The sequence below is a fragment of the Mirounga leonina genome, unplaced genomic scaffold (assembly GCF_011800145.1).
Source record: "Mirounga leonina isolate KUSES-001 unplaced genomic scaffold, KU_Mleo_1.0 Mir_153, whole genome shotgun sequence".
Taxonomy (NCBI): Eukaryota; Metazoa; Chordata; class Mammalia; order Carnivora; family Phocidae; genus Mirounga; species Mirounga leonina.
Genome location: NW_023270387.1, coordinates 1210925 through 1230163, shown reverse-complemented (window position 1 = coordinate 1230163; position 19239 = coordinate 1210925). Strand labels below are relative to the sequence as shown.

Here is a 19239-nt window from a genome sequence, read left to right as displayed (position 1 = left end):
AAAATCTTAAAAAAAAAAAAAAAGAATAGAATTGTCTTTCTGTATTTATATGATCTACAATTTGCAAAGTAGATATTAACGTGGAAAATGCACAATGCAAAACATTGTGTATAACAAGCTATCATTTGTGTAAAGGTACATAAATATAGACAGAGAAAGACATGTATCATATGACCTCACTGATACGAGGAATTCTTTTTTTTTTTTTTTTAAGATTTTATTTATTTGTGAGAGAGAGAACAAGAGACAGAGAGCATGAGAGGGAGGAGGGTCAGAGGGAGAAGCAGACTCCCTGCTGAGCAGGGAGCCCGATGTGGGACTCGATCCCGGGACTCCAGGATCATGACCTGAGCCGAAGGCAGTCGCCCAACCAACTGAGCCACCCAGGTGCCCGATTCGAGGAATTCTTAATCTCAGGAAACAAACTGAGGGTTGCTGGAGTGGGGGGTGGGGTGGGAGGGATGGGGTGACTGGGTGATAGACACTGGGGAGGGTATGTGCTATGGTGAGTGCTGTGAAGTGTGCAAGACTGTTGAATCTCAGATCTGTACCTCTGAAACAAATAATGCAATATATGTTAAGAAAAAAAAAAAGATAGCGGGAGGGGAAGAATGAAGGGGTTCAAGGTTCACTCTTTTTGGCCAAATAATATTCTATTTAATGAGTATATTATATTTATTCATCCATTCATCAGTTGATTGAAATCTGGGTTCTTTCCATTTTTGGGCCATAATGAATAATGCAGGTATGAACATTGATGTACAAGCTCTTGTGTGGACATATGTTTCCATTTTTCTGAGGCACATGCCTAGGAGTGGACTTGCTGGGTCCTAGGGTCACTCTATGCTTGAGTTTCTAAGGAACTGCCAGATTGTTTTCCAAACAAGGGGTGGACGAACCATGAGAGACGATGGACTCTGAAAAACAAACGGAGGGTTCTAGAGGGGAGGGGGGTGGGAGGATGGGTTAGTCTGGTGGTGGGTATTGAAGAGGGCACGTTCTGCATGGAGCACTGGGTGTTATGCACAAACAATGAATCATGGAACACTACATCTAAAACTAATGATGTAATGTATGGGGATTAACATAACAATAAAAAAAAAGAAAGAAAAAAAATATAGACTATCTCTGGCACCTCTGGAGTGGAACACAGTGACGGTGATGCGGGGAGTGGGAGGAAGATCTAAGAACTAATATTTCACCGTACTCCCTTTGCACCTTAAATTTGTCCTTCTATTGTTGCTAATTTAAAATTAATTAGAAATTACAATCTCCATCAATAGCCATTTGATTGGGGTTTTTAAGTAACAGACTCCTAGATGTGGGAGGGACTTTGGAGGTAATCTCATTCGATCTTTGTTCCCAGGGCAGGAAGCCTTTTCCACCACAAGAGCTGCACGTCATCCCTACTTTCTTGAACATTTCATCAGTGGGAGCCTACTCCTTGTTGAAACTGCTTGTCCTACCTCTGGGTAGGTCTCCTTCATCCGTTTATGGATTAGTTAAACTAATATTGATGAAGCACCTAGTAAGTACTCGGCACTGTGTGCCTGTTGTCATTCTCTCCTTATATACACCCCAAATGTGTTTCTTTCTTTGGCATCCACTTACTTTACTTTTGTTTTTCAGAGGATTACCTGGGTATCCTTTACCAGTTGGAGAACCCTCATTCTGTGCTAAATACATCTGCTTCCTATTCTGTTCCTCGTATGAAATATGGAATGATTTTCAACCAGGAAGATTTTATCTCATTTTTTTTAGGTATGCCTTCTACACTGTGGTGCTCTAAATTGATTTCATCAGTAGTCAGGTTAGCAGCCAATAGTTATATTTTGATCTAGACTCTCCACTTCTATTAATACAGTCTAATGTTATATTAATTTGTGCTAGCTCAAGTGAATTTTACAACCAAGAACAGTCAATAAAAATAAAAAGACAAGCCACAGATTGGGAAAAATATTTGCAAATCATGTATTTGGTAAGGGACTTGTATTCCAGTTGTACAAAGAACACCTGCAACTCAGTAATAAATAGACAAATGAGCCAATTAAAATGGGCAAAGGATTTGAATAGACATTTCTCCTGAAAGAATATATAGATGGTCAATAAGCACATGAAAATATGCTCAAAAATTCCTAGTCACTAGGGAAATGTAAATCAGAATTACAAAGTACCACTTCACACCCACTAGAATAGCTGTAATAAAAAAGACAGATAATGGCAAGTGTTAGAGAGGCGGTGGAGAAATTGGAACCCTCCTACATTGATATTGGGATTGTAAAGTGGGGCAGCCACTTTGGAAAACAATCTGGCAGTTCCTTAGAAACTCAAGCATAGAGTGACCCTAGGACCCAGCAAGTCCACTCCTAGGCATGTGCCTCAGAAAAATGGAAACATATGTCCACACAAGAGCTTGTACATCAATGTTCATACCTGCATTATTCATTATGGCCCAAAAATGGAAAGAACCCAGATTTCAATCAACTGATGAATGGATGAATAAATATAATATACTCATTAAATAGAATATTATTTGGCCAGAAAAATGAATGAACTACTAATACATTCTACAAGGTGAGTGAACCTTGAAAATACTATACTAAAAAGCCAGTCATGAAAGATCATATATTGTACGACTTCTTTTATATGAAATGTCCAGAATAGGCAAATCTATAGAGACCAAAAGTGGATTTGTGATTGCCAAGCAGTGGGGACAGGAGAGGGGGAAGTGACTAATGAGCATGGGATTTCTTTTATGGGTGACAAAATGTTCTAAAATTTGACTTTGGTGATGTTCGCATACTCTGTCAATATACTAGATACCACTGAATTTTACACTCTAAATGGGTATATTTTATGGTATGTGAATTATAGCTCAATAAAGCTGTTTTTCAGAAAAGTAGAAGCTGTAGGTCAGGGATTCTTGGCGATTTTGTGCCACGAACTCCATTGGCAACCTGGTGTTGGATCCCTTCATGGAATATTTTTAAATGCAAAAATAAAATACTTTTAAATGCAGAAATAGAATAGTACAAATGAAGGCAATTAGCTGAAATACAGCAAATAAAAGAACATAGTTCTATGGAGAAAAATAAAGCAGGGTAGGATGGATGGACAGGATGTGTGTGTGTGTGTGTGTGTGTGTGTGTGTGTGTGTGGCAGGGGTGGGGATGGAGTTGCAATTTAAAAATAGGGTCCTCAGAGAAAGCCTTACTTTAGCTGCTATCATCTCAGTAAGACCTGAAAGAGTTAAAGAAGCGAGCCATGCTTCCATCTTTTTATTTTATTTTATTTTATTATGTTAGTCACCATACAGTACATAATTAATTTTTGATGTGGTGATCCACAATTCATTGTTTTCGTATAACACCCAGTGCTCCATGCAGTTCATGCCATCCTTAATACCCATTACCCAGTTAACCCATGCCCCCACCCTCCTCCCCTCTAAAACCCTCAGTTTGTTTCTCAGAGTCCATAGTCTCTCATGGTTTGTCTCCCCTCCGATTTCCGCCCCTTCATTTTTCCCTTCCTTCTCCTAATGTCCTCCATGCTATTCTTTATGTTCCACAAATAAGTGAAATCATATGATAATTGACTTTCTCTGCTTGACTTATTTCACTTAGCATACTCTCCTCCAGTCCCATCCATGCTGATGTAAAAGTTGGGTATTCATCCTTTCTGAAGGCTGAGTAATATTCCATTGTATATATGGACCACATCTTCTTTATCCATTCATCTGTTGAAGGGCATCTCGGCTCTTTCCATAGTTTGGCTCTTGTGGTCGTTGCTGCTATGAACATTGGGGTGCATATGGCCCTTCTTTTCACTACATCTGTGTCTTTGGGGTAAATACCCAGTAGTGCAATTGTTGGGTCATAGGGTAGCTCTATTTTTAATTTTTTGAGGCACCTCCACACTGTTTTCCAAAGTGTCTGTACCACCTTGCATTCCCACCAACAGTGTAAGAGGGTTCCCCTTTCTCCACAACCTCTCCAACATTTGTTGTTTCTTGCCCAGTCAACTTTTGCCATTCTAACTGGTGTAAGGTGGTATCTCAATGTGGTTTTGATTTGAATTTCCCTGATGGCTAATGATGATGAACATTTTTTCATGTGTCTGTTAGCCATTTGTATGTCTTCTTCAGAGAAGTGTCTGTTCATGTCTTCTGCCCATTTTTTGACTTGATTATTTGTTTTTTGGGTGTTGAGTTTGAGAAGTTCTTTATAGATCTTGAATACCAGCCCTTTATCTGTAGTGTCATTTGCAAATATCTTCTACTATTCTGTGGGTTGCCTCTTTGTTTTGTTGACTGTTTCCTTTTCTGTGCAGAAGCTTTTTATCTTGATGAAGTCCCAAAAGTTCATTTTTGCTTTTGTTTCACTAGCTTTGGAGCTGTATCTTGAAAGAAGTTGCTGTGGCCGATATCAAAGAGATTACTGCCTATGTTCTCCTCTAGGATTTTGATGGTTTCCTGTCTCATATTGAGGTCTTGTGAAGCCATGCTCCCATCTTGAGGAAGAGTGTTCTGGGCGGAGGGAAAGGGAAACCAAGAGAAAAGGCCCTGAGGCAGGGTCTTTCCTGCTGTATTCTAGGACAGGGAAGACCCGCCTGGCAGAGAGGAGAGATTATGGTGGGGAAATCTGCAGGAGAAGAGATCAGAGGGGTGCCCCCAGGGTCACACCAAGTAGGATCTTTCAGCCCCTTTAATTACTTTGTCTTGTATTCTACTGAGATGGAAAGCCACGGAGTCTGAGTAGATGAGTTTGTATTGGGAACTTTTAAAGAGTCCCTCTGGGATGCTCTACTGAGCAAATGAATTGAGTGGGAGACAAAGGCTAACTGTGGTACTTTGGGGAGAGGGCTGGGTCCAGGCAGGAGCCCGCAGTGGCCAGAGGCGGGCTGAGTCTGGATGTGAGTGTTACCATGGAGCAGAATGAATCATCTGCTCGTATTAATTCCCCAAATTCCCAACCCTCGGGGAGCAAATGAGCAAATTAGAAAGTTCAGTGGAATTGATTCTAAATAGCTGTTGTAAAATAAATGTGTATTATATATATTTAATATGATATATATTATATATTCTTATATATTATTTTTAACACCAAAGAATCTTGTTCACAGGCAGGAACTCCCTTTTCTCGACCTGAGTAGTTGGTAATATGAATCTCTTGCTGTTCGAAGGGTCATGGGCTTTGAAGTTGGGTAGACCAGGGCTTGCTTGCATCCTTATGCCTTCACTTACAAGGTGTGCGAGTCAGGCTAGCACCTCAAAGGCTTTGCTGTCATGTGTAGGGGCATCAGTGATTCCATGAAACAGTGTGTGTAAGTGTCCGGCACAGTGCCTGGCACGTAGTAAATACACACTCATATTCGTACCTTTTCCTGTTACCGTTCCAACATAGCTCTCCAGCTCCGCCCAGGAACCTTTTCCATAAATCCACTGGAGAATCTAGATCTTTTTTTTTTCTTTTTCTTTTAATTTAAATTCCAGTTAGTTAACACACAGTGTAGTATTACTTTCTGGTGTACAATACAGTGATTCAACACTTCATACATCACCTGGTGTTCATCACGACAGGTGCGCTCCTTCATCCCCATCACCTGTTCCCCCATCCCCCACCCATCTCCCCTCTGGTGACTATCAGTGTGTTCTTTGTAGTTCAGAGTCTGTTTCTTGGTTTGCCTCTTTTTTTTTTTCTCTTTGTTCATTTGTTTTGTTTCTTAAACTGCACATATGAGTGAAAATCCAAATCTAAATGTGCCTTTGTCACTTTTATAAATTAAGAAAATGTATTTCAGAAACAGGAGAATAGAAAATAAATATTTTATGATGTCCTTTTCTAGGAAAAACGTTTGAGTCTGATAAGAATTAGTCTATCAAATTTATTATCAAAACCAATCATTTATATTAGGATTTGAAATTGAAGTAGTCCTGCTGTTTTCTAGTAATTCAGAAGTGGAGCTGTCTTCCAAAAAACAAATTTCACAAAGTTTCATTAATTTTATTCCTCTTGAATAAAGATCCTTTTACTGAATCCTAAGATTTCAGAGAGGTAAAGTGAAGTGTAAGAGATTTGTGGTGCATTGGGGAAGTTAGGCTAGTTCATTTTACATTCTGGGAATAAATTAAGAAATATACCTGTGATCATTTAAAAAAAAGCCAATCCACAAGCACGCAGACCTCAACAATTTCCTCCTATATTTGTGCACATACCACATTCAGATAACACTTTGCACCCTGTCCCCCCAACACGCACACATTCCTAAGCATGCCCTGAGGAAAGCTCACTCTCGTATCCCAAAACATTTTACTTGGCTCAGGTGGCTTTTAGAATGTCACACCAGAACGATGTTCTATTCCCTACCTTTCATTTTCAAAAGCCCCTGTTAGAAAGCTATGTTCCTATTACACCCAGATAATAAGTTCATGGATGAAGACATTAATTTATCTAATAATCTTTTGTCTGCACAAACTCAAAAACCTTGTTGGGTAGAGATTTGCCCCAATGCTAATTTTGGACCTCAATGCCTTGCTTTTGTGATTGTTCACCACCTGGTCCTTCCTTAACTAATCGTGCCCATTTCTTGCTGAGATGGTGTGTCCCACTGCAGCCAGGCAAATCTGCGGGTGATCCTGGACGTGACTCATCCACTCCTTCCTTTTAGTCATTTTTCTGACCATGCCCTAGCCTGACCTCCTGTTATGTCTCCACTTCATGCCATTTCCTTTCTGGTTTCAAAACACTTCTCAAAACTTCATGTGACCTTCCCAGATTAACCTGCTCCTCATAATTCCATTACCCCCTTAGAATATACACATCTCCATTAAAGAGTGATGTGAGTAAGCCTCTTACCACATCGAGAAGTAGGCAAAGTTTCTAGACAGAACTTTGGGGCTGGGATGTGTCTTAGAGGGTTATCTGGTGTCACCTCTTAACTTTCCAGATGAAGGAAGCTGAGGTCTAGTGAGCTTGCCTTTCTCTGAACACAACTCCAGGCCCTTGACTCCTGGTCCGGTTCTTTCTACCACCCTGAGCTCCATTTTATACTCACCTCCCTCCCTCAGTACACTTATTTTAATCTGGTTACTAGCACAACTTAACGAGTCAGGTGATAACATCAGAGTTTCTATTTCCCATCACTTACTAGCTGTTAATTGTTAATTTCTTTGTCTGTGGAATGAGAAGTGTTAGTACCTACCTTACAGGGTTGTTGTGATGTCTAAACGGGATGATCCATGTACCTGAGAAAGGGCAGGTGTTCAGTGAATATTCGAGGGGGCAGTGATGGTGGTGACTACAGTGATGAGGACAATTGTATTGAGTTGATTTTGTTTGCTCTTTGGGGGCTCTGTCCTAGTTCTTCTCCTACCTTTCTTAAATGTCCTCTCTTTATGAGGTTGTCATGGCGATTTATATCCTTATTCTTGAGTATTGCGGGAAGATCTGGAGTGAAGGAAGCCATGAATGTGAGGTCACAGAAGCCGTGAGTAGGTGTGGACCATCCAGCTGAGATAATGACAGAAAAATGGGTGAGACTTGGTTCTCACCGCAGGGACGTCAGATCTAAAACCCCAGAACGCAGCATAGTTAAGTACCCGGTCCTTAACGGGCCTGTGGGCAGAACTGGCTGGAGGAGACACAGCTAAGCCTGGAGTGGCCAGGGAGGACTTCTGAGACCAGGCTGGGGTGTCGGGGAGCGTGGGGAGGGGAGGGCAGCAGGCTCGGGGTGGCCAGCCCTGTGCGCATGGAGGGGAGCGCAAGCCTGGAGATGCAGGACCAGCATTCATGGCCTCCCGCTGACCGGCAAGCGGTGGCCCCTCTCAGACCCTCCTTCCTCTCTGATGGGCTCATGCGATCGGCTGAATCCTGCCTTTCACGGGTCTCCTTTTGCTGTGCCCCGCCCTGTCCTGCATTCAGACTCTCAGTCCCCTCTCTCTCCAAGACCTGTTCACTGTCCTCCTGCCAGTTTGTCTGAGCTTGTCCTGGCTCCCGTCCGCTCCCGCACCATGCCAGATACATCTTCCCACAACAGCTGCCATGCACTCAGTGCCTACTGCCTCGCTCTGGCAGCCCCAGGTGGTCTTCTTATCCCCTTTGTGTAGGGAAAGACTCAGAGAGGTTACAGGGCCGGCCGGAGGCTACACAGCTGATGGAAGCTGTGCAGAGAATCAAAACCACCTCCTTCTGACACGAAGGTCCACGCATCACCCAAACCACATGGCCTGCACTACATCAAATAAAGCCAACACTGCAAATAGTGGTTCCGTGCCTCTCCAATCCTGCACCCCTGCATGCTGTCTCCCTCGTGCCCCTCATCACTGGACACAAGCCTCTGGCCCTCTCCCGACCTGCACCCCAGCTATACACGCAAGCATGCACACACACGGGCACACACACTGTCTACTTGTGCACAAAGTGTTTTATAGACATTGTAAGATTTGAATTGTTCCTAAAAGTTTTCCAGTGAACGCCTATAGCCTTCTGCCAACTGGCTTCCGTTTGCTCTCTTTCCCATGTCAACCTTAAGTGCTCAACTACTCCAAATTCGATTCTGGAATCAATAAGGAAATTCTCCCCCTTGTCCTGCACAGACTAGCCCACATGCAGGCCACAAAGTGGCCTCTGTTTTGACCCCAAGAGGAAAGTCCTGAACAACATGTTCTCCTTCTTCCTGCATTGGGAAGAACAAACCATTCTGCAACCCCCTGAGGTTATTGTTTTGTGGATAGAGTTACAAGTAGAGAAAAGCATCCGACTTTGGTCTAAAATATAAGCACTTCCTGTATCCTTGAGCCTTAGCCCCGAATATGCTAGGAGATGTGAAGAGGTAACGGAGAGCCAGCGCAGCCTTCTAAGCAAGCCAGGGGCCCACTCTCTCACAACCTTCAGGTCTTTATGCAAATGTCAACTTCTCAGGGAAGATTCTCTGTGTTCTACTCACCCCAGCAATGACCATCCCCTCCAACCTTCCAAGCTGTTTGCTCCATAATAATTACCACCCTCTACCAAGCTTGTTATTTTTCCAGTTCTCAAAGGTTAGTTGTCTGCCTTCTCTCACTAAAATGTACGTTCCTTGAGAGTAAGTGTTCTTTGTTTATTATATTTACTTCTATTTATCCCCAGCTCCTAGAAGAACGTCTGGCTCATTGGAGGCACTCAATAAAAAATTTGAGAATTGAATGAATGAGTGTCACTGTGGGCAGTTGATTTTATGAGCTCTTCAGGGGTCGCTGAATAGTTACCTATAGACAGTGAGTTCTTTACAAGTATCCACGGGTCTACTGCTTCTAATCCACTCTGTTATGTGCACTTCCTCTCCCCCCTCCTCTCAAGAAGAGCTTACCATCTTTCTCTCCTGACCATCAAGTTTCATAATTTTACATTGACTGTGGTTCAGATTCCTGGCAAAATAAAAACCTCTGGGAGTCTAACCTATAGTTTTCTAAGTGTACAAACAGACAGCCTGGTCAACGCAATTACTTTTTCACAGCTGGGTCATCCTGGAGTTAAATCAACAAAAGAGTGTGCTGTTTGCCTGGCATCTGGGCAATTGGTCTGAATACTTCCCATCACAACCTGTGAAAAAGAGCATGTGGAATCAAAATGTGAAAATGATTTTTTAAGTCACACAAATCAAAAAGGCAATACGACGTTTGGTTATTGTTTAGTTCCATTTCTCCCTGACCACTCTGTGATCCTCTTGATCCCTTGCCTGGCCCATCGCGGCTACTTTCTGAGCAGAGTCCCTGCCTCCAACCAGGGCTCACCCTGTCACCAGGGGGATATTTCTGACACGAGACTCTGATGTGTCAACCTATGCTTCCTTGCTCTTGTATGTGAATTACTCATGTCTATGTTGATCCTGATGGGAATACAAACTCTTGGAAGGCTAGTGTCACTTTATGCGCATACTAATATGGCACGCATCATATCATAATTCTGTTCAAAACCCTCTTCTTGCTACCCATTCTCTAGGGAATAAAATATAAACCCACTTGAAGGTTATTCCAGTCCTCTGCAATTTCACCCAATCTTTTTTTAAAAAAAATCCCTATCTCCTCCTTTCTTCCTTCTATACATATGAAGCAGGCTATTCTGGGATATGAGACATTTTGACAAATCTGCTTTCAAAATGGCACATCAGAACGTCCATCACTGTTTTGTTTTTGTTTTATAAATCATCAAGTAACCTGGACAACAGATATTCCCATCCCCATTTTTGGCACCCACTAATTGAATTTCCCCTACCCTCAAACTTAACCCCATCCTGAGTGATGATGAAATACATTTGCACATTGCTCAATAATTTAAAAAGTTGAAAGCTGTTTGCTTTTTATGCCAAGCCCAAAACCATCCAGATGAAATTGGCCTCCTGCAATGACCCTGTCCCCTGGTTACTTGTTTCTTTAGCTCTCCATGAATGTTCATGTTTGTACCTTGGTCATGTTGTTCCCTCTGCCCCTCAGTCCGCTCCTCACCCCACTATTCTTTTCCTGGGTAGACTTGTCCAAACCCTACTCATCTTTTTGAGGCAATTAGACAACTACCTCCCACATATGGTACTACTCCCCTCTATCTGCATCAATTCCTTTCTTTTTTTGTGTCTCCAAAAGGCATTGTTCATACCACTTTTAGAACAGGTATCATAGTCAGACTTGAGGCACAGAGAGTTGTGTGTATGTCTTCTTGGGGGTGAAGGTCTCTTTTCTACTCATTTCAATGAAGAAGGATTTTTCCCTTAACATTCCTGGCATCTTGCTCCTCGCTGACATTTCCTCTCAGAGAAAGTACCTGCTCAGTGGGTGACAGCTTGGTCCATGTATCTTAACTGGGTGGAGTTAATCCACTAATTGTCCTGAGGTTGTGTGTTTGGTCCCTTTTCTCATCTCATCTCCACTTTGACCAGTGGGAGGAAAGACCTGAAGTAAGTGTGTCTACTTTGCAGACCCAAACTTTCCCTCTGTTGGGCTGTTCCAAGGTCTAAACTACAGGGTGAAAGAACAGTAAAAAACAGTGACAAAAAAGTGCACCAAATCCAATTTGGCTTTCACACTAAGCTTTGTCCTTCAGCCTAGTCTTTGTTGTTAATAAAGTTGATGTATTACTTGTCTACTTTTTATTGTTGTTTTTTTTTTAATCTTATTTCTCAGTTTGTTCTGAAGCCTGGTGGGGAAGAAGATGCTACTTATTGGGCTTCCTTCATTCCTGTCTTCTCAACATTATTTATTAAGCTTTTAGAACTGAGACCCTGTCAGAATCATCTTGTGTCTGATGCCTCTGGCTCAGGGACTAACATGTGTTTTTTGGATTTAGTTAAGCAAATGAGTAAATCACCTTAAAACTGTGCTGAAAAATCAAGAATAATAGTCCTATACTCTCTCAATTCACTCTTTGTATCTTCAAATGTTTTCAGTTACTATATTAAAAAATTCAATTTAGGGTATGTCTATAATATGCAGTTTATAGTAACTACACACACACATATAATGACTATGTATATATGACATGCATGATTTATATTGACAGTATATATATGTGTATCTATATAAAATAGACGCATATGTAACTTTAAGGGAATATATATATTGCTTTAATCATCACATGTTTTTAGACCTTATTCTTTTTTTTTTCTTTTTACTTTTTGACCCCCTTCACCATTTCTCTTATGTCCCACTCCCTGCCTCTGACAACCACCAATCTGCTCTCTGTATTTATGAGCTTGGTTGTGTTTGTTTTTAGATTCCACATATAAGGGAGATCACATGGTATTGGTGTTTCTCTGTCTATTTTGCTTAGCATAATGCCCTAGAGGTCCATCCACGTTGTTCCAAAGGGCAAGATTTCATTATTTTTTATGATTGAATAATATTCCTTTATATATATATTCAATATATATATATATATTGAATATCATTCAATATATATATATATCTCCACTCGTCCCTTGATGGACACTTAGGTTATTTCCATATCTTGGCTATTGTAGATGATGATGCAATAAGATGGGAAGGCATACATCTTTGCAAGTTAGTGTTTTTGTTGCTTTTAGATAAATGCCCAAAAGTGGAATTGCTGGATTATGCAGTAGTTTATTTTTCATTTTTTTGAGGAAACTCCATTACTGTTTTCCAGAACTGCTGCACCAGTTTGCACTCCCACCAACAGAGCACGAGGGTTCCCCTTTCTCCACATCCTCACCGACACCTGTTATTTCTTGGGTTGTTGATTTTACCCATTCTGGCAGGCGTGAGATGATATCTCATGGTGGTTTTGATTTGCATTTCCTGGTGATGAGTGATGTTGAGCATCTTTTCATGTACATGTTGGCTAAATCTATGTCTTCTTTGGAAAAATGTCTATTCAGGTTCTCTGCCCATTTTAAAATCAGATTGCTTTTTTGCTATTGGGTGGTATGACTTTTTAAATATATTTTGGATATTAGCCCCTTATCAGGGATATGATTGGCAAATATTTTCTCCCATTCTATAGGTTGTCATTTCATTTCATGGATGGTTTCCTTTGCTGTGGAGAAGCTTTTTAATGTTGTGGTCCCACTTAATTATTTTTGCTTTTGTTGTGTTTGCATTTGGTGTCAGATTCAAAAAATCATCACTAAGACCCATGTCAAGGAGTTTATGGCCTCTGTTTCCTTGTAGGAGTTTTATGGCTTCAAGTCTTCCATTTAAGTCTTCGATCCATTTTGAATTGATTTCTATGAGATGGTATTTGAGTTCCATTCTTTTGTTCGTGACCATCCAGCTCCCCCAACACTGAGTATTGAAGAGACTGTCCCTTCCCCATTGTTATTGTTGGCTTCTTTGCCGTGAATCAACTGAGCATGTAAGTGTGACTTCTGGACTCCCTGTTCTGTCCCATTGATCTCTGCGGCTGTTTGTCCCAATGCCACACTGTTTTACTTACTCTAGCTTTGTAATATAGTTTGAAATCAGACACCGTGATTCCTCCAGCGTTCTCATTCTTTCTCAAGATTGCTCGGGTTATTTGAATTTGCCCAGCACCTGGTCCCCATCTGTCATTAGGGATCCAGCCTCCTCACATGATTTTGTGTCTTCTCCAGGTGGTAAATATCATCAGACGGGGGATAAGTCAGCTCCATGCTCTGTTGATCAAGCTATCCCAGAGGTACTTTAACCACTTCCTGTGCTGCTACTTCCTTGCATGAAAACACATGCCTCGGTGTTGAGGACGCTGGCTCCCGGGGCACTCCACGTCCCCAACCTTGAGTTGCCAGAGCAGAGCTGGGACCTGTACTGCCTTTTGTCACCAGGGAAACAATACAGAGAGAAGAGCTGAGGCCAGAAAATTGCCTACACCTTGGAGACTGGTTACCCCTCCTGAGGGGGGGCGGAAGAGGGAGGAAGCTAACCAGTGAGAGACACTAAACATAAAAGTTTCCAGAGGTGGCTTGGCAGAAAAGCTCAAACATGTCTTAAACTAATTTTTTACCAATTTATTTTTAAGGCTATCATCATCTTCGGAGATCCTCATGAACATGTGACATATGGATGTTTATTTCGACATTATTTATATGAGTTACTGCTTAAGTGGTAGGACAAAGGTCAGACTGTAGTGGTGAGGAGGGAGCAGAGGGAGTGAGACCAAGAGGAGGAACATGACAGACCTGGAGGAGAACAGCAAACATCCACAGTCATTCGGGAACAGAAGGGAAGCCCGAGTTGTGCGCAGAGGGGAAGACAGGGCATGTATGGATGGGGCTGGGATAGGACAGCTCAGGACTTCATAGGCAGTGAGAGTGGGCTCGGGCTTATTTTGAATGAGATGGAAAATAATTGAAAGATTTTAGCCAGGAAGTGAGATATCCTGACCACCTGTCAGAAGACATTTGCTCAGGCTCTTATTGGAAGAATAAATTTTAGGGGGAAAGAGTGGAGTCCATGGGGACCAGGTAGGAGGATCCAAGAGCCACCAGTCAGCTTGGGTTTTATTACAACCATATTTTTTTCCCAGTTATACTAATAACCCTGCCATAAACAGAAGGATATAGGTTTTTCCAGACTTTAGGTTATTCTCTTTGGGGAGAATTCTTGAATTAGAATGACTGAATAAAAGATAGGATTTCTTTCTTTCCTGAAGGTGGTCTGTACCAGCACTCTTCACAATAGCCAAGAGATGGACACAATCCACATGCCCACCAGCGGAGGAATAGATGAGCAGACTCTGGTACGTATACACAGTGGAATATTATTCAGCCATCACACAGAATGAAGTACATGCGTTAAGGGGATGAACCTCCAAAACACAGTGTTACATGAAAGCAGCCAGACACGAAAGATGACACATATGAATTCATTTATAGGAAATATCCAGAAGAGGCAAATCCAAAGAGACAAAAAGCAGACTGGTGGTTGCCAGGGGCTGAGGGGCTGGGGGACTATGGAGTGTTATGGTTTAGCGCACCCAGGCTTTTCCTTGGGGAAGACAGAAAGGTTTAGGAACTCGGTGTCTAAGTGCTCCTTGTGCAACCCTGTGAGCGCACTAGATGTCACAGAATTGCACACTTTACAGTGGTTAATTTTGTTGTATATGAATTTTATCTCAATAAAACATGTTTTTAAGTCATCTGTACATTTCTGAACTTTGAGAAACCTTAGAGTGTTTTCTAAGCAGGTGGCAGCAAGGTGAAGGATCCAGGTTCCTCTCTGTACTCCTGCCCCTATGTTCACAAATAATACTTCAGTGAAAAAGTCCCATTTCTTTGACTATTTGTTTCTCACATTTCCTCGTCTAAAATTTTTCTTTTTTTTACTTACTTGTCTATTGCAGTCTGTGCTTCTGTTATCATTTTGTCTGTGCCTTGTCAAATAAACATATCCCCTTTTCTGTTCTGTGTGTTGTACATATTTTTCCCCAGTCTGTCTTTTTAAAGTGTCCAATTTTTTCCTCCATTTTTATACCATTAAGTTTATTTGTCTTTTTCCATCTTAATTCTTCTTTTACCTCTAGGTTGAGAGATTCATCCTTTTCAAGAGGTCTGACTAAATATTCAATTCTACTTTTCTCCCCAGATTTTCTATGGTTTGGCCCATCAGGAGTTTATTTTTAAGAGTTAAAGATTTATTATAAGGTTTCTTATGGGCAAATGAGAAGTTATAAATTGTTGTTCTTACCAGATGATATAATCCTGAGCATGGTTTCTCAAAATTAAGCAATATGCAGACCACTTTTAAAGGGGAAAAAATATTTGGGCTCTTTAATGATGTTTCAAATTATTTTTATTATGTAATTTCCTGTTTTGGATCGAATTGTGTCCCCTCCCTACCAAATTCATATGTTGAAGTCCTAACCCCTAGGACTTCTAAATGTGACCTTATTTGGATATAGGGTTGTGGCCGGTGTTATTACTGAAGATGAGGTCATACTGGATGGAGTGGGGCAGGTCCCTCATCCAATAGGACTGGTGTCTTTACAGAAAGGGGGAGTTTGGGTGCAGAAGTGCGCACAGGGAGAGCGTCATGTGGAGCCCGGAGTCACAGTCACACGCCAAGGAACTACCCAAAGCAAGACCTGGAACAGATCCTCCCCTAGTGCCTTTGGGGAAACACGGGCCTGTCAACATCTGGATTCGGCCTAACCGTGAGATAATGGTTTCTGTTGTTGGAACCACTCAGTCTGCGGTACTTTGTTACAGGTGCTCCAGCAAACCAGTACGTTCCTGACACCGCTCACACGTCCATAGAGCAGCGGCTCTTTTATGGCTGCCCAAGCAAGACAAGTTTACAGAACACACACATTTAACACCATAAACCCAACAGGTTTTAAATCCGCTGCATTAAATTAATGCGATAGTCCGTACCACTCGGCCGCAACCGTGTCATGACTGGCCAAGTGAAAACGGTCCTGACTGCCCTCGTTCACGTACAGGTGGGACGCCTCGTTTCTCCCACCTTTCTGCCGCACCAGAAGCCCCCCTATAATGCTCATTACATCAGTTAGCTTTTACCAGCCCTGTTCAGTTCTTCCTGTGTTTTTTTATTTTTTTCAATAATTCTCAGCCATTTGTAGGGACAACTACAAACACGGACCCCGAAATCATGCCTAGTTCTTGGTTACAAGGTGGGCATCCACATAATCTTACACTGATTATTTTTAGGCGACCGTTAAAATGGAAACAGAAAATTAAAAAAAAAAAAAGTCTCTCAGGAAACTTGCAGACCCCCTGAGAATAAACTAGCAAGCCCGCGATGAACTCAGTTTGAGAAAACCGTGATCCCGAAGGGTTCTCTCACTGGCAAGGTGACTCTCCCTCTCCTTCTATTTTCAGTTAATGAACGAGGTTGTTGGCACAGACATCGTCCTAGTGCCTCACTCTGGTTTGCTGGTCTGTGTTACGTTGACTTCTTCATGTCCTATTCTGTGCTCAGAGGGTCCTGAGGCTGCTGTGATTCTCAGGCAAAGCCAGCTCTCTTGCTGCTAGTGGTCATAAAACACGTGAGCTGTAAATAGGGTTTAACACAGTGTTTCATAATTGAGTGAAAGCTTTTTTTGTTTTTTTAATAACTTCACTTCAGCCAAGAATCTGAGTTGCAAACAAACTAGTCAAAAACCAACAGGAAAGGATGGATTTGTATAAGCATTTACTGAAAAAAAAAAAAAAAAAATCCCAACAATGTAAATCTAGACTCCTGTGGTCTCACTTCCCAAAATGCACGGAGCAGGAAGCAGAAAGCTGGGAAACCACTTCTCACGCTCTGTAATTTGGGAGAGGAGAGAAACTAGATTTCACAGTGTTTGGACACCTTTGCTCAACTATATTATAAGCACATTTTCCCTTCAAATTTCTGGGAAAACTAGCATTTCTCTAAAATAAATGCAAGATTTTGCCCAAACCTGGTTCTTCCCTTCCCGCCCCCTTCAAACGACTTGAAGAATTTATTCAAAGTTTCTTGGAGAAAGAAGCATTCAGTCTTTGAAACGTTCCACATTAATTGTAGCGATGTTTGCTAAGGGGCCGAGCACACACGGGACATGCTGACTTCTTCCCTTGTGTGGTACCATGTCCTGGGAAAGGATGTGAGAGGAGACGTCTGCAAGCTTGGGAGTACTCAGCCAGCTTTCTTCTCAAGGAGCCTCTGAAGTCCAGAGGATTCGGTGGTCTGAATCAAGTAGACCATGCAGTAGGCCCCGTACTAGGGAGCATGTGACCCAGGGCTAGAAATCAGAATTGAAATCCTGGAAGACCTCAGGGAAACAAGTTATTGGATTTTCTTAGCTCTTGTTTTCAGGTGCATACCTCAAAGAAATGGACCTGCCTTACAGGATATTGTAGATTTAATTGGAGTAAAGCATGCACAGTGCTTCTGCCTCACACATGCGTACGCATGCAAAGACACGTTATATAATACATACACATACTCATACACCAATGTCAGGCCAGACCTCTTAAAAGCACCTGTATTGACCATGTTTATGTACAAAAATGGCAATTTCGTCTGTTTTGATCTAATATATATATAAGGAATGATGGGCAGTGGCAGAAAAGTCAGAAGGATGCTCGTTGGGATACAGAAAGCACACACCCATACTTCCGGGCATGGTGGATGGTTCCTGCCCCAGTGGGACACACAGATGGCTCAGTGGGCGAAGAGAGGACAGAAAAGCAGAGCAGTACACACATGTCTGTCCCTAGGATGTGTCTGACAAAGAGTGAAGAGAACCAAACCAGGCACGAGGGCCATTTTGGCACCTGGATGTTGTGTGAATGTCAACTCTTCAAAAAAGTCGTCTGTAAGACGAAAAAGAGAATATGCCCAACTTTCCAAGGCAAATTAAAAATACATCTTGGCATTGCCTTGATATTTGTTTTTTATTTCCTTTATTAACCTTGAGGTGTTGTCTCATGTTGATGCCAGGATGTGAGTCATAATATTTTTCTCTGTAGCCTTCATTGGCTATCACAATGGAATGGGCCAGCCCCAACACAGGCACGATTACGTTGTTTTTCAGCCTCTCAGACCTGCAATGAGCAATGTTCTATCAATTCGCCACCCCCTTGTTCAGCCTCCTGGAAATGACTTGCCACCCCGGGTTTTGTCTCCTGATTAATGGTTCAGATCTGGATTATTCAACTAGGGGACTTTCCTACCCAGTGGCTTGATGGGTCCCTGTGGCTTCGTCCAGTGAGGAGACAGGTGACCACTAATAGGAATTGGGTCAAAATGGTGAAGAGTCAGGTCAGGAGTGTTTTGTTTTTCGCAGCCAGCGGGGATAGAATGAGGTCCGGAGATCAGTTTAGTGTCTGTATTGAATTCTTACTCTTTGGGCTTAAAAAAGGAAAAGCCCAAGAAATGTGGCTTTGCAGGGGCTGGGACCAGAGGGGAGCGGTCAAGGAGAGCTCCAGCATGCTCTCCAATTCCAATACCAATACCCCAATTTCTATTCCTTCATGAGTTCTCTGGAATTAGGAGTTCAGGGAAACCCTCCAATGGTTTAGCAAATACAGAGATTTCATCAGGCTTCTTACCAGATAAACATAGACCCAATGCATTGCTCAATGTCTCTATGGTGAAAATTATATGCTGTGGGTATGTAAAAGAGAAAAAGCCGTAAGTGGAGGGCATTTCATCCCACAGTAGAGTGGTGCCAACTTTCTGTTGGTAGCCCCACAGTGGCTTCCAGTAACCTAAAGAAAAATATTGTTAGACTATTTTCCTAATGTGACACTTTCTTCAAAACAGAAACAGTGAAACGTTTACCTTGATAACAATATTCTAGACCTTATAATGGGATCTTGACAAACCTTTAATTATTTTTGCTTGTTTTGAGTCTCTTGTTTTTCTCCTGGTTGGTTTATTGTTGGTCATTTTATAGAGAATGGAGATCTGGGTGACAAGTCCTCTTTATTTTGACTTGGCATTTTGTTCTGCCCAAAGTTTGAAGAGCTCTTACCCAGCAATTATTTAGGGCAGGTTTACCCAAATGGTGACTAGTAGCATTATGTATAATTAACACTTGTCTAATAGAAGCCAATATGCACTTTGGGATGTTAATTTTGATCTGGACAAATTTGGCTTATGTTATATAAGACAAAATCTGTCGTAGTGAAGACATGATCAAGTTCAGAATTATGCAGTACAACTAAGCATATACTTAGTTTTCAAGATGCCTATTGGTGATTATTGTAAAATGCTTTAGCATGTATCAGCAGGTGAAAAGTACTGGAGTAATACCTCACTAGGAAATCATGAGTCTGGGACAA

General features: G+C 41.8%; 1 long non-coding RNA gene across 1 annotated transcript; it reads left to right on the top strand.

Annotated features, from left to right (window-relative positions):
• The first annotated feature begins 1378 nt into the window (after window positions 1-1378).
• LOC118013059 lies at window positions 1379-13374 on the top strand. Its single transcript, XR_004679920.1, has 3 exons — window positions 1379-1528; window positions 1630-1761; window positions 12659-13374. It is a non-coding gene; the product is annotated as an uncharacterized LOC118013059 (long non-coding RNA).
• Window positions 13375-19239: the final 5865 nt, after the last annotated feature.